The sequence below is a fragment of the Vanessa atalanta genome, chromosome 14 (genome assembly GCF_905147765.1).
Source record: "Vanessa atalanta chromosome 14, ilVanAtal1.2, whole genome shotgun sequence".
Taxonomy (NCBI): Eukaryota; Metazoa; Arthropoda; class Insecta; order Lepidoptera; family Nymphalidae; genus Vanessa; species Vanessa atalanta.
The window spans coordinates 9,769,546-9,782,892 of NC_061884.1; positions in this window are offsets into that span (position 1 = coordinate 9,769,546).

The window sequence follows — 13,347 nt, forward strand, 5'->3', positions numbered from 1 at the left end:
AAGACCTACTACCATTACCGTTAACAATTTCTAGTATTCTATATATATTTTTATATATATATTTAATAAAACCCATGCAAAGGTCTAAATTTTAAGGTAAAAGTTTATTTTAATATTGCTAATGCACTGCCAAGCATCTTATCAGATGTAAGCTTCATCATGTAATACTGCAAGCATTAATAGCACAAAATTATCTCGACTATGAAACCAAATCGTTAAACTGCTATTTATCTCAACTTAGTGAAGAAAATTGAAAAAGTAGTTCTGAACGCCGCTCAGTGATTCCGTATTAGCGAGCTTCCCCTCGTTAATCAACCGTTTAAGCACAGCTTAAACTGTAGTTGGGAATTACTCAAACTTTGATCCAGTGTCGGAGCGGGGATTTCAACTGGGTGCTTTATAGTGCAAAATTAAGTAAGGCTATTTTATTTAGACCGAACTGTACACTATAAAGTACCTCGAGTGACCAACTTTTAATCTGTATACAGGAACTACTTTTGTCTCGTGTCGATATTTTTTGTTGGTTTCAACGACTTTTTTAAACAAAAAGGTTGAGGTTTTAAATATATTACAGGCTAATAGAAAATAAAGTTATTCATGTTTTACTTTTTCCTTAATTTAGTTTCTGTTAAATGATTAATAATTTTGGCTAACACTGTAGGAAGTTTTAAATTGTAAAATATTTTATTTTATTTTAATTAAAAATTACGCGATACAAATGCTAATTTGTGTATCTCTAATAGTTATAATAAATAAGGCAATGATGAAATTTGATTATAATTTTTATAATGAAAATTTATGAATAAAGTTGAGTTAATACTATTATTTGGGACATAAATATTATTATTGATTTATTTTAAATTAAATTACATTAAAGTAATTATTTAGTATTTGTTATATTAAATAACCATTCGTAATTTTCTTTTGTAATATTACGCACCTACAAGGGAGTCCAAGTGTCAAGTGGCAGAGAGGGGAGATAATGGTCACGTCACGCCGTTTGCCGTCACGGCATACGAATCGCTACCCCCATAATGCGCCAACGAATATTCCAAATCAGCTAATTCATTATATAAATGCAATATTTAAACTACACACGACTTAACTTTAAAAAGTAATTACAATCATTACGCTATTTTAATTCCAGCGCTCGATACCGCTAGTTGGTAGGAATAAATTGCAAGTTTTCCGCTCCGTCACTCCCTGTATTGACGTTGACACTTAACGGCACATAAATCTAGTTGGATAATTAAAATGAATCGCCGAATAGACACATTTGAACTGCCGCTTTTTGGACTTCGCATGGATTCGATTGCTTTTGGTTTACGATAGGATGTTTTGTTGCTATTAAAATATTATGTTGTTGTATATATCATAATTTGTTGATACTATATTAAAATGAGATGTTTACTATTATTTGATAATTATTCATTGAATTACGCTTAGGTATTAGTATATATTGTGTATATAGGTTTTATTAGGTAATTTACGTTTGAATCTTTTTTATGAATATAATTAAAATTGTAAATTGTTTACGTTAATTGTACTTTACTGAAATATGCTGTACTTAAATCGGTGGATGGAGTAACTATTGAGTTTCTTGCCGGTTCTTCTCGTTAGAATCTACTTTCCGAACATAAAGCTACCACAGCTTTAGATTTAATCCAACACTGTAACAGACGATTCAATGCTGCTTTTATAAATAAACTTGAATAAAGAATACTATGATTTTGATTTTGATTTAGTGGCAGAGCTTGCTAGAAGGGGAAAAGAATTTTCAATAAATAGTCTCTGTATGTAACCTTTCGACATTCTTCGAATTATGAATAGTGTTTTAATTTATAGAATCATAGTTTATGTTAGAAACGTATAAGTTATTATTACAGTGAAATAGGAGCAATGAAAGACCAAATCAATGTCACGGTTTTCCATTGCGTAAAGATTAAATAAAAAAATGTTATCACACAATATTCTAACGATGACTGTTAACACCATCAAGTGATTCCAAAAATCCTTTTATATAAAATTACGAGATATATACAGAATTTCTGACTTAAACAATTTAACACGAAACGTCTAACCACCAACACGCATTGGATTAACGTGGTGGACTAAGCTGGCCCCTCAGAGGGAGAGGAAGCCTTAGCCCAGCAGTGGGAAATTTACAGACTGTTACTGTTTTCTAACCATCGGTAATTAATGCTAATCTCTGATACTACCAGTATTTTATTATTATTAATATGTGTTTTGATAAGTATTGTAACTGTCAAGTAAAATTATATGAACTAATAATGTTATATATAAAATTCTAGCTTACTAACTAACTATACAAAAATTATCCGTTCTGGAACTTTAAGCTGTAGCTTTGTTAAGGTTGTATATCCTTATCCAATATCCATAGTATTAATTTATTATTGATAATTTCTATATATAATTGGTGTGACTTTAAGACAATCGTGTAACAACAGACACAAGGGACATAACATCTTAGTTCCCAAGGTTGATGCTTAATATTTTGTACAGCGCTAATATCTATGGGCGGTGGTGACCACTTACCATCAGATGCCCCATATGCTCGTCCGCCAACCTATACCATAAAAAAGAGTAAAGATTTTATTAAGCAGAATAGAGGAATTTATTAAATAAAAGGACTTAATGTGTAGAATAATTTATAGTCGTTGAATACAAAAGCTTAGGCTTAGAAATAATGATATGATTATTTGAATTAGCATCTCAAGATTCAAACCGACTTATTTTAAACATCCATCAAACCATGCAGAAAATATTTTTCAAGAAAGTCGACAAAAACATCGTACGTTAAATAGACGTTTGATTTTGGAAGATATAATTGCTTTAGTGCTTTAGTTATTGCCACTATCTACTTACTGACAGGGCTTTGTGAAAACCTATAACCTGGGTAGGTATCACCCTGGCGAAATAAGGATTACATTTATTTTCCGATCGCAGCGCCACCTACCAGGTCCAATCTAAGCCTAAAGACCTCAACAAACAAAAAAAATAGTTTATGTATATAAAGATTAAATAAACGTCCCATTGTAGGGAGGACCATCACCCTTTATTAAAAGAAAGCTTGGAGATTATTCCGATATGGGTAAGTATATGCCGTATACCAATCACGAGATGAATTTGTACACCAAACACAATCAAGCACAAGAAAACTCAGAAGCACTGGTATTAACCCGCAATATCCGGTAAATGTTCACGTTCTAGCCACTGAGCCATATCAAATACATGAATAACTTCCTAAGGATAAACTACAAATACATATACAGATGGAACGTAACATAAATCCGTACTTCGCTATTGATTGGCAGCTTAAGTCATATATCATTAGAACCATGTCATCGTCAATTCATTTCACTCTTTGTCTAAATATCTCAAGCAAGTTAGACACTCTGTATATCCTATGAATTTCGATAAGGTATTAAGGTATGAGTTTCGAACATTGCTATACAGTATACATGTGAGAATCGCAATCAGAATGCGAACTATATGCAGACACGCGCAAAATACCTTCGCTTTTTGATTTGGCCGTCTATCACACCACTGTGTAACGAATATATATTTAATAAAAATAATATTACTTTTATTTAGATCAATAAATTCATTGAACTACGCATATTAAAAGAAAATGACGCATATTAAATGATATCTTATGACAGTTGTAGTTAAATTAAAAAATATTCATAAATTAATTTACCAGTCCTTATCCTATTTATTTGGGGCTCAATGTATTTTATAACGGTGCAATAAAAGGCTTGAGTTTTTAGTGCCAAGTATTATACCGCAAAATAGCAATACTTGGAACACCGAGTTACAACAAAAATATTTGTGTTCCTATTTGAAGGGTGAGTGAGTAACTAAAGGCACAAGGGATATAACATCTTAGTTCCCAAAGTTGGTAAATAATGGTTAAAACATATTTTAGCACCAATATCTGCGGCTATGGTGACCACTTACAGTTAGGTAAGCCATTTGTCCGTCTGAATAAAAATTGTATTTATAAAAAAGTATGTGGATTTTACCATTCAGAATCAATGTCAACTTCACATTGAATTAACTTGGAAGTGATATTTTTAAAATCCTCCAAATAAAGAATTTTTTTTTATTTAAAAAAAAACTATTCGGTGTAACAAAAATAAATTCAGCGTCTTTTCTACGCACGTACGATGAGAAAAATGCGCCTCTCAAATACTGACTGATGCTGGAAATCATGAAACACCTTCTCATACTTTTTTTTGCTGTTTTAGCTATTATGTAAGAAAATACGAACATGAAATGTCAGAAGTTGACATTAAATATAATAATTATAATATTTAAATTATTGCAATACAACTTATCACCATAAACCAACGTTTCACTTGATACGAAGTCGGATCTTACAGAATAAGACTGTAAGTTACATCCCTATATTTGTTTTTTTTTTTATGGCATTGGTTGGCGGACGAGCATATGGGCCACTTGATGACAAGTGGTCACCACCGCCCATAGACAAAGGCGCTGTAAGAAATATTAACCATTCCTTACATCACTTATGCGCCACCAACCTTGGGAACTAAGATGTTATGTCCCTTGTGCCTGTGATTACACTGGCTCACTCACCCTTCTAACCGTAACACAATAATACAGTGTACTGTTATTTGGCGGTAGAATATCTGATGAGTGGGTGGTACCTACCCAGATGGGCTTGCACAAAGCCCTACCACCAAGTTTGTAATAGAATTGTTGCCATATGTAATAATAATATGAAATGATTACGATTATATTATTATCAAGTTATTACGATTACGTCAGTCCTATCGAGGATACCAACATACACTATCGTACGAAACAGAGTACGTAGAGATCTTGAGGCATGCAGAGGTAGAACTGATTAGTTAGAATAACATTCGAGCTCATAGAGTAGAGGAGGCACTTGGTGGTAGGTTTTCTGGGTCGACACTACTCACTCGTCATATATTTTACCCCTAATAACAATACTCAGTATTGTTGTGTACCGATTTGAAGGATGAGTGAGCCAGTGTAACAACAAGCAAAGGGACATAATAACTCTTTTCCCAAACTGTGTAACGCGTTAATAATTAATGGTTAAAATAACGCGACAATAAGTCTATGTCAGTCGTTTAGAAATATTTACATAAATATGTTCCAAATTATTCGTATTGTTGAGTCATTTTACGTACCCAAGATAAATAAATCAAATGACTTACAATTATTAAAGCATTACTATTTTGATATTTCAAAATATCTTACCTGTAAATTTTAACATAATAATCGGATTTAACTGTCGTGTTGTTAAATCGGCTGATATTTACAAGTTTACTTAGCCTCACTTTATTACACAGTCATTTCCTTCGGCTGTTATATTTCATATTAAACCTTATATGAATTTAAAAATGAGGCAATCACGAGCCCGGCTGAAGTGAAACAACGAAATTGATGATTATTTAAAAAGTTTGTAATTACAGAAAACTAATAATAAATATAATATAAAATATATACACGGTTATAAATGAACTATATATTTTTTACCATTAGCAGACTGTAAATTTCACACTGCTGAGCTAAGGCCTTCTCTTTCTTTGAGGAGAAGGTTTGGAGCATATTCCATCACGCTGCTCCAATGCGGGTTGGTGGAATACACATGTGGCAGAATTTTGTTGAAATTAGACACATGCAAATTTCCTCACGATGTTTTCCTTCACTGCCAAGCACGAGATGAGTTATAAACACAAATTAAGCACAAGAAAATTCGATGGTGCCTGCCTGGGTTTAAACCCGAAATCATCGGTTAAGATGCACGCGTTCTAACCACTGGGCCATCTCGGCTCAAAACTATAAATATGTCTATATTATATTTATTATAATAATATAAAGTTACCAAGTATATAATACAGCACAACTATATGTGTGTAGCCTCGTGTGTTCAAGGCATACGAGAGTGTCGTGCCGTTTGCCGTCACGGCAAAGTTTACCACAAGGCGCACTAAGAGATATTTCACATGCAAAATAATATAAAAAGAAATAATTAAAAAACAAGATAAAACCGGATCCATTCGAAATAATGATTGTACTCAAAATGCACTTACGCTTTCGCGAGGGCCTGCAATTATTTGAACAAAAAGTCAACAAGTCAATCAAACAGTGCTTTATAAAGTGTTATTCATATTTACTCTGAACGAAGTGTGGACCAATAACTGTTAACCAAACAAAATATTAAAAATAAAGTTCGAGTTATTCATCGAAGTGTTCGAAACATTTCAATTGATTTTGTCCAATTTCTATTCAACGTTTCGTAGAGGAATTTATTTCCGTGCACTCGTTATGTTATCAATGAAACAAATTATGAGTATCATTACGATTTCTTGGGTCTTAAAATTTTATAAATATTTTCACCGGTTATTTTACAAAGTATTATTAGAATAAATACAAATTAATTTTACTACTATTTAAATAAGGAGTTTCTTAATATACAATACTTATTAAAATCATTTTTATGTTTATTCACGCGAGCTAAAACCAGGGTCTATATAGTTTTGGTTAGGAAAATTAAAATTCTCGGCTTTGCTTTCCTATAATACACATAAACATTTATTTTAAAATGAATCTCGAATTTAATGTTCATTGAATACCGCATGAGAATCCGTTGCGTAGTTTAAAAGAACTATGAGTACAGATGCTGGAAAGCATTATAGGCAATCATTCCAATTCCAAATATCAATTAGGTTATCATTAAGTATTAATACTCCGTATTTCTGAAGGTGTTCTTAAAGAAAGAATTAGTGACTGTTTTAAAAGATACTCTAAGATATGTTATAATATGTTCCAAAAAAAACAAGATTTTATTGATTAACAGTTTCCGTTTTTCTCATAAATTATTTAAAAAAAAAATGGTAATAAAAAATAAGTATTACTATTTAGAGTACGGTGGTCAATCCCAAGAATTATCTAACTACGCAGGTTTTTGCCACAAGTATGGGTGCAAATGCAGGTGCAATTTCTAATCCCTAACTATTTAATTATATATAATATATAAATATTATATGAGACAGTGATTCTAAAAAACTGGAGAGAGAACTAGTGCAAGACCAAGGTCTTTTCGTACTATCCGAGATATGAAATTGCAAAATTGCCGATTTCCAAAATCTGATGTGCTACTGAAGTTATTGGCAATAATATTAATTACTACCTACCTGGGATTAAAACCAAAATTTAAGGCCCTATATTGGCCATATGCTTTAATATAGCATGGCTACTATACCGACCCGAAGTTAGCATCGCAATATACCAAAAACTATAATCATAGAAAACTAAACACATTTTTGAAAAAATAATCAAAATATATGATATTTTTTTCAACCACCATGATCTAAAACTAAAATCTATTAAATTATAATGTGGATATATAAAGAACCTGTCTGAAAGTTCAGCTTCAACTTTGAACAAAGGTAATAGGCGAAGTAACGGCCATTTTTTCTTATTTATTATCCATTCTGATTAAGTTAAACGAGCAACTTGTTAACTGAACGCAGCCGTGTAGAAAATAGGATTAGTATAGAATCAGGCGAGCGTGTTCTTTCCGGTCGATCGGTTAAGACCCCGTAAGGAATAGCTAAGTGATACGAGGTCCTCTCAATCGTTCAATCTTCTAATGAAGATGAATTGAAAATTACACCAACTATGTAGCTGTGAATCTGAAAATTAGTTTGACAGATTTTTGTCTTTTGATTGTTTTTTTTTTTTTTTACTTCAACCAAGTGACTTTGATGTTTAACGAATAATTATTTTCGTCTTTGCCAATATTATATACATCATGCTCATATACTTTATTTATTTACAGAAAACATAGAAGAATCTTTTTTTTCTTTGCTGGATAAATGCTCGTACGCGTTTCCCCCACTTGAAGTGGGGGGTACTCGACGTGGTAGGACTCGACGATGCCAAGAACACCCGGTGTACTCCGGTGCTTTTATACAATATTTTGTATCTTTAAATTTTAGCTGTAAGCAACGATTATTTTCTCTATCGACATGTTCAGCTACATATCCAAAACTATGCAATATATTAACCTACTACATATCGTAGGTCTGACTTTTTGTTTTTACTTTTTATCATAATTATTCGGGCTGGCAAATAGACCACCTGATGGTCCTGCTCATAGACATTGGTAGGGTAAGAAATATTAATCCTTCCTTCCACCAACCTTGGGAGCTACGACTTTATATTCCTTGTGCTCATAGCTTACAGCTTAACTTACTTTGGCTTACTCACCTTTCAAGCCGGAACATAATACCACCAAGAAAATTGAAACTATAATAATATAAAATGATCATATCAATCGAATTAATAGTGTTTACATTAAAACAAATGACACTCGTATCTTTTTAATTAGTATGATTTAAATTGAATAATTTTGCAACCCTTCTCTAACTGAGGCAAAAACTAAAAACTATTATCATTATTATAATCGTCGATGCAACGTAAATAGTTTGTTTGTTGGTAAATAAACTAATTATACTAAAACTATAATTGAATTTCACAATACAAAGCGCAAACTTACTGTGTACCTGCATTTCATATGAAACTACGAACTTTGCCAGCGGAAATTAGTATTATAATACAAATTACCTTACTAGGGATTAGAATTAAATAATTAGGAACTCATTCGTTCTTAATTAAGAGATGATTTCTAATTAAAATAATCGGTTGGTTAATATAATTTTCTTGCATCTTAGAAAAGTATACTAGGGCTTTTTGCAAGCCTCTGGGTGGGTACCAACTACTCATTAGATACAGCAACAATTAATTTCGGTTTGAAGAATGAGTGAGCCAGTGTAACGACACAAGGGTCATATTATTTTACCTAGGTTGGTGGCGTATTGACAATGTAAGAAATGGTTAAAATTTCTTTAATTTTTAATCATCATCTTTCGTCTAAATTTTAGTTAAGAATAGTTTGGCGCTAACTTTTGGTTATTTAAAAATCAAAATGATTTAAATACCATTTGTTCAATTCTAGTTTGATTTATTATAATTATAACGGATCACACTTATCTGCATATCCATTTCGCATATAAGATGGTTATATATGTATATCACAATTAGAAGAAAATAGTGCATTATATATTTAATTTTACTCAATTTATAATAAGCACTTCTTATGTAATTCTAACCTAAAAACTCCTGGTAAATTGTCAAAGAAAAGTACAGTCACAAAAATTATATTATAGAGAATATGAATGTGATGATTTGAGTTAACAATTTTGTCACCGAATGTACTTCGTTACAAAACTCCAATAGGATTAGATCGTTTTATATTTTAATCGATAGTATTTTAGTATGACTACCCAATTTTTAAATATTATAATTAAATTTCTGTTACAAAGGTTACCTGGACGAGATTGCCGTACGTGATAAGAGCGCCATTGTACGCTTTTAATATACTCCTGCTAGAGGGCACGATAACAACAAAGTTTACTCAGTTTGTAAACTATTTAACAATAATTTGTATTGATAAGTAAAGGCTAGTTTTTAACTGACTTGAAAGGAAGGAGGTTTTATGTTAAACGCCTTGGTTTTGTTTATTCGGCGATTACTGGTAAACGGCTAGACCGATATTTACGCCAAGTCATAATATTAATAGAATTGTCTAAAAATAACTGACATCACATTTATTTATCTTTTTCTATCCTCATTGATTTGACATTCGAAAGAGGAAGACACAACATTGTTTAACTAATATCCCACCTAAGATAACTATTGGTACCGCTTTCAAAATAGTAGATTTTGCTAATAAGACATGCTTTTATTTATTCGTTGAACTTAAACCACTTAACAATAAATAAAATAGTAGACTTTATACGTATGACTTATGTAATAAAACACATACGTATATATTTAAGTGAAAAGACATTACCATAATCCGGGTATGGCGATACCATAAAAATCCTATTCCCATAAATCAAGATAGATTTTTATTGTCGCGCTAAAAAATTTAACTCGCATGAATAAAACATTTAATTTGGGTTCGGCTAATGTATATTTTATATGCCTACATTATGCAGTAATGGCGTATTACGGAGCTGTATAAAAGTTAATCTGAAGCGACAAAGCGAAATTTTTAGTGTTTTTTTTAAAGAATCAAGCTTTGTCATCTAAAATAAACTATAAAGAGCGAAAACTGATAAAGTTGCCGTCCCGTATTGGATCCTTAGAGCCAGTGGTAGGTGATTTTTCTTATGAATATAAAATAGGCATATCTATTTTATACTGGTACTAAACGCCGTGATAAATTTGAGCCAATTTTTGTAACAAATGCGCCACCTACCTTGGAAAAAAATGTTATGTATTTTGTACCTATAATTACTGTCAATCTGATCTTTAAAACCGCGACAGAAAAATACTAAATTATGCTGTTTGGCTGTAGAATATGTCATGAGTCGTATCTACCCAGATCGGCTTGCTAAAGGTTTGTATGTTTTGTTTTTAAAACAAAGTGGTGTTCTGGAGCAACGTCATGGTAGCTTCAAACCTTTTATTTGAAATGAGAAAAAACCGTCGTTTGGCATTTTTACAATTTTTTTATCATTAAAATGAGTTGTAAACTCGCTTTTCTTTCCAAATAAGCATGCGGACTAGCAAATGGGACATGAGATGGTAAGTGGCTACCACTGTCCATAGGTACTGTAAGAAATATTAACAATTCCACTGATACGCCACAAGCCACAAACTAAGATAGTATGTCCCTTGTGCCTATAGTTACACTAGCTCACTCACTATTCAAATATATTTTATGAGCGATTCTCTTCGTATTGATTTATTTTTCACTGGATTTATTTATCGGTTTCCTTTAAAATATAGCCGTGACGACCAAATTTTTTACAAATGCGTTTAATCTGTTTATTTAAAAAAAAAACAACCAATTAGAGGTTTTATTCTATATTTTGATTCCAATGCTATTAAGGCTTTATCTAGAAACTGTAGCCGCCTTTTCCTGAAAATTTCTTGTGAGAGTTAATTACTTTTAGATCATTTGATCATTTAATTTCTTTATGCAGTTAAATTAAAAAATTAAATTAAAGTACAATTCGTCATTATAGATTTATATTCCTTTAAAAATGTTCCTAAGCGAAGAAATTAAAATAAATCAAAATATTTAAGAATGTCAAATTAGACAATGCTTTTCTCAAATAATAATAGCGATGTCATGCTCTCAAATGAATGCACACTATCAACTGTCATTTGAAAAATATGACGTGCAAAGAAAATTAATTTACCATTTTTTTTTTCCGATACTGTTGTTTGTCTTTGTTACGACATCAAATGATTTGGAAATACTTTCTATGTGCTAATTACGTCGTTCGCGGCCGAAGGACTTAAAAAAAACCGAAAGTACTTTAAAAGTGAATCTATTTTAATTCACAAACTTATTTTACAAATATTAATACTAATTTAATTAGACTACTTCATGTGTTGAGGTTGTAACACAGAATGCCCTCAGAACCAATTATTATATTATTTATATTAATACTTTTCTTAATTCTAAGAGACACAGAAATTATAAAGAAAGATCGGTGTGGTCCGTTGTTGGCCGGCGTGATGTTGCGCAAGGGTTGCTGGCCGTCATCGGTGGTCTCGGCGAACGCGATGTCCTAATGTACCTCCATAGTGTGGTCGCATACATAACATGCTTATGAAAAGTATTGTCAAAACATAATTATATTAACTTATATTAACATAACAAATAATTTTATAACATCTGTGAAGTCACAAGATGGCAATAGTATAGACCATCCTAAACGTATTTTATTGCATTATTTATAGTATAATAATAAATTACAATTGTCAAAATTCTCATATGGGTGCTAGAAATAATAACTGGTACAGTATAATATGAGTTTGATTATTCGGAAATATATGTATAAATGTATAAATATATGTCGGAAATATATGGTTGATTTAATGGTATCGAAAGGTAAACGACGATAAATTTGGTCGAGTTCGTAGTATAACTGCTGAAAAGTAAAACAACATATAATGCAGATAAAAAGTAAACAAACAAAGAAAAGAAAAAATTGTATAGTTTCTTGTATAAGTTCTTTAATTTAGTTATGTATAATCAAAATATAATTTTCTTAATCTACCATAGAACTTACCATAATCCTGTAGAATCTATAGTTCCAGTATTTATACAATATCATAAAGGTATCAGGCTATTAACGTCCCAATGACATATGGCTTACTCAATTTTGACGAGGTTTGCAAATTACAGCACTGCTCCAATGCAGGTTGGTGGATACACGTGGCAGATTCTCATTCACCACGTGCAGATTTCCTCGCAATATTTTCCTTCACCACTGGACACGAATGTTATAAATACAAATTCACTGTTACTAACCCTTGGTTTGAAATCTCTCCTGAATCTGAACCATCGATTAAGATTACGTAACCACTGGTTCATCTCATCTCCTCTATACAATAATATACTTCGTTGAAATTATATTCTCAATTAATTAAAGGTATTTTAATGCAAATATAAAATGCTATGCAATTAAATATAAATTATTTTTATTGTCTTAGACACACGTCTAAGATAAATTCAAATTTTGACTGCCAACACAGCACATATCGTTGACTGGAGTTGACTATAAGTCACATACTACACTACCTACTTATATTTGCATATGAAATATCGGTGCCAACAATTTGTTGCCGAAGTGCTAATCATTTCGACTAAGTATAATACAATTGGTTTATAAAACATAATTTACAAAGGAATTTAAAATTAAACACCTGGTTAACGGTATACTTTTAAAGTATCAAAACTTTTTTTAGAATTGAGTTTTGATGTTTGCTATAATAATAATCAATATTGGACTTACATTAATATGTACAGCATTGGACAATGTCCTTTTGGCTATACATTTTGAATAGTCGTTAAACGTTTGGTATTATAATGAAGTCTATAAACATACCTTACGTGCATACCTCTTTGACGACCATGGTCGAGTAGTGTGTACACCGGTTTTCATGGGTACGCTACTCTTAGGTCCCGGGTTGGAGTCCCGGCCGAGTCGATGTAGAAAAAGTTCATTAATTTTCTATATTGTCTTGGGTCTGGATGTTTGTGCTACCGTCGTTACTTCTGATTTTGCATAACACAAGTGCTTTAGCTATTTACATTGGGATCAGAGTAATGTATGTGATGTTGTCCAATATTTATTATTATTATACCAGAAGTGACTTTCAGGCGAACATCAAACGAAAATAGTTAAGGGTGTATTACGCTCTAAATGACACACTGCTAGGCTAACGTATCCTCTTCTA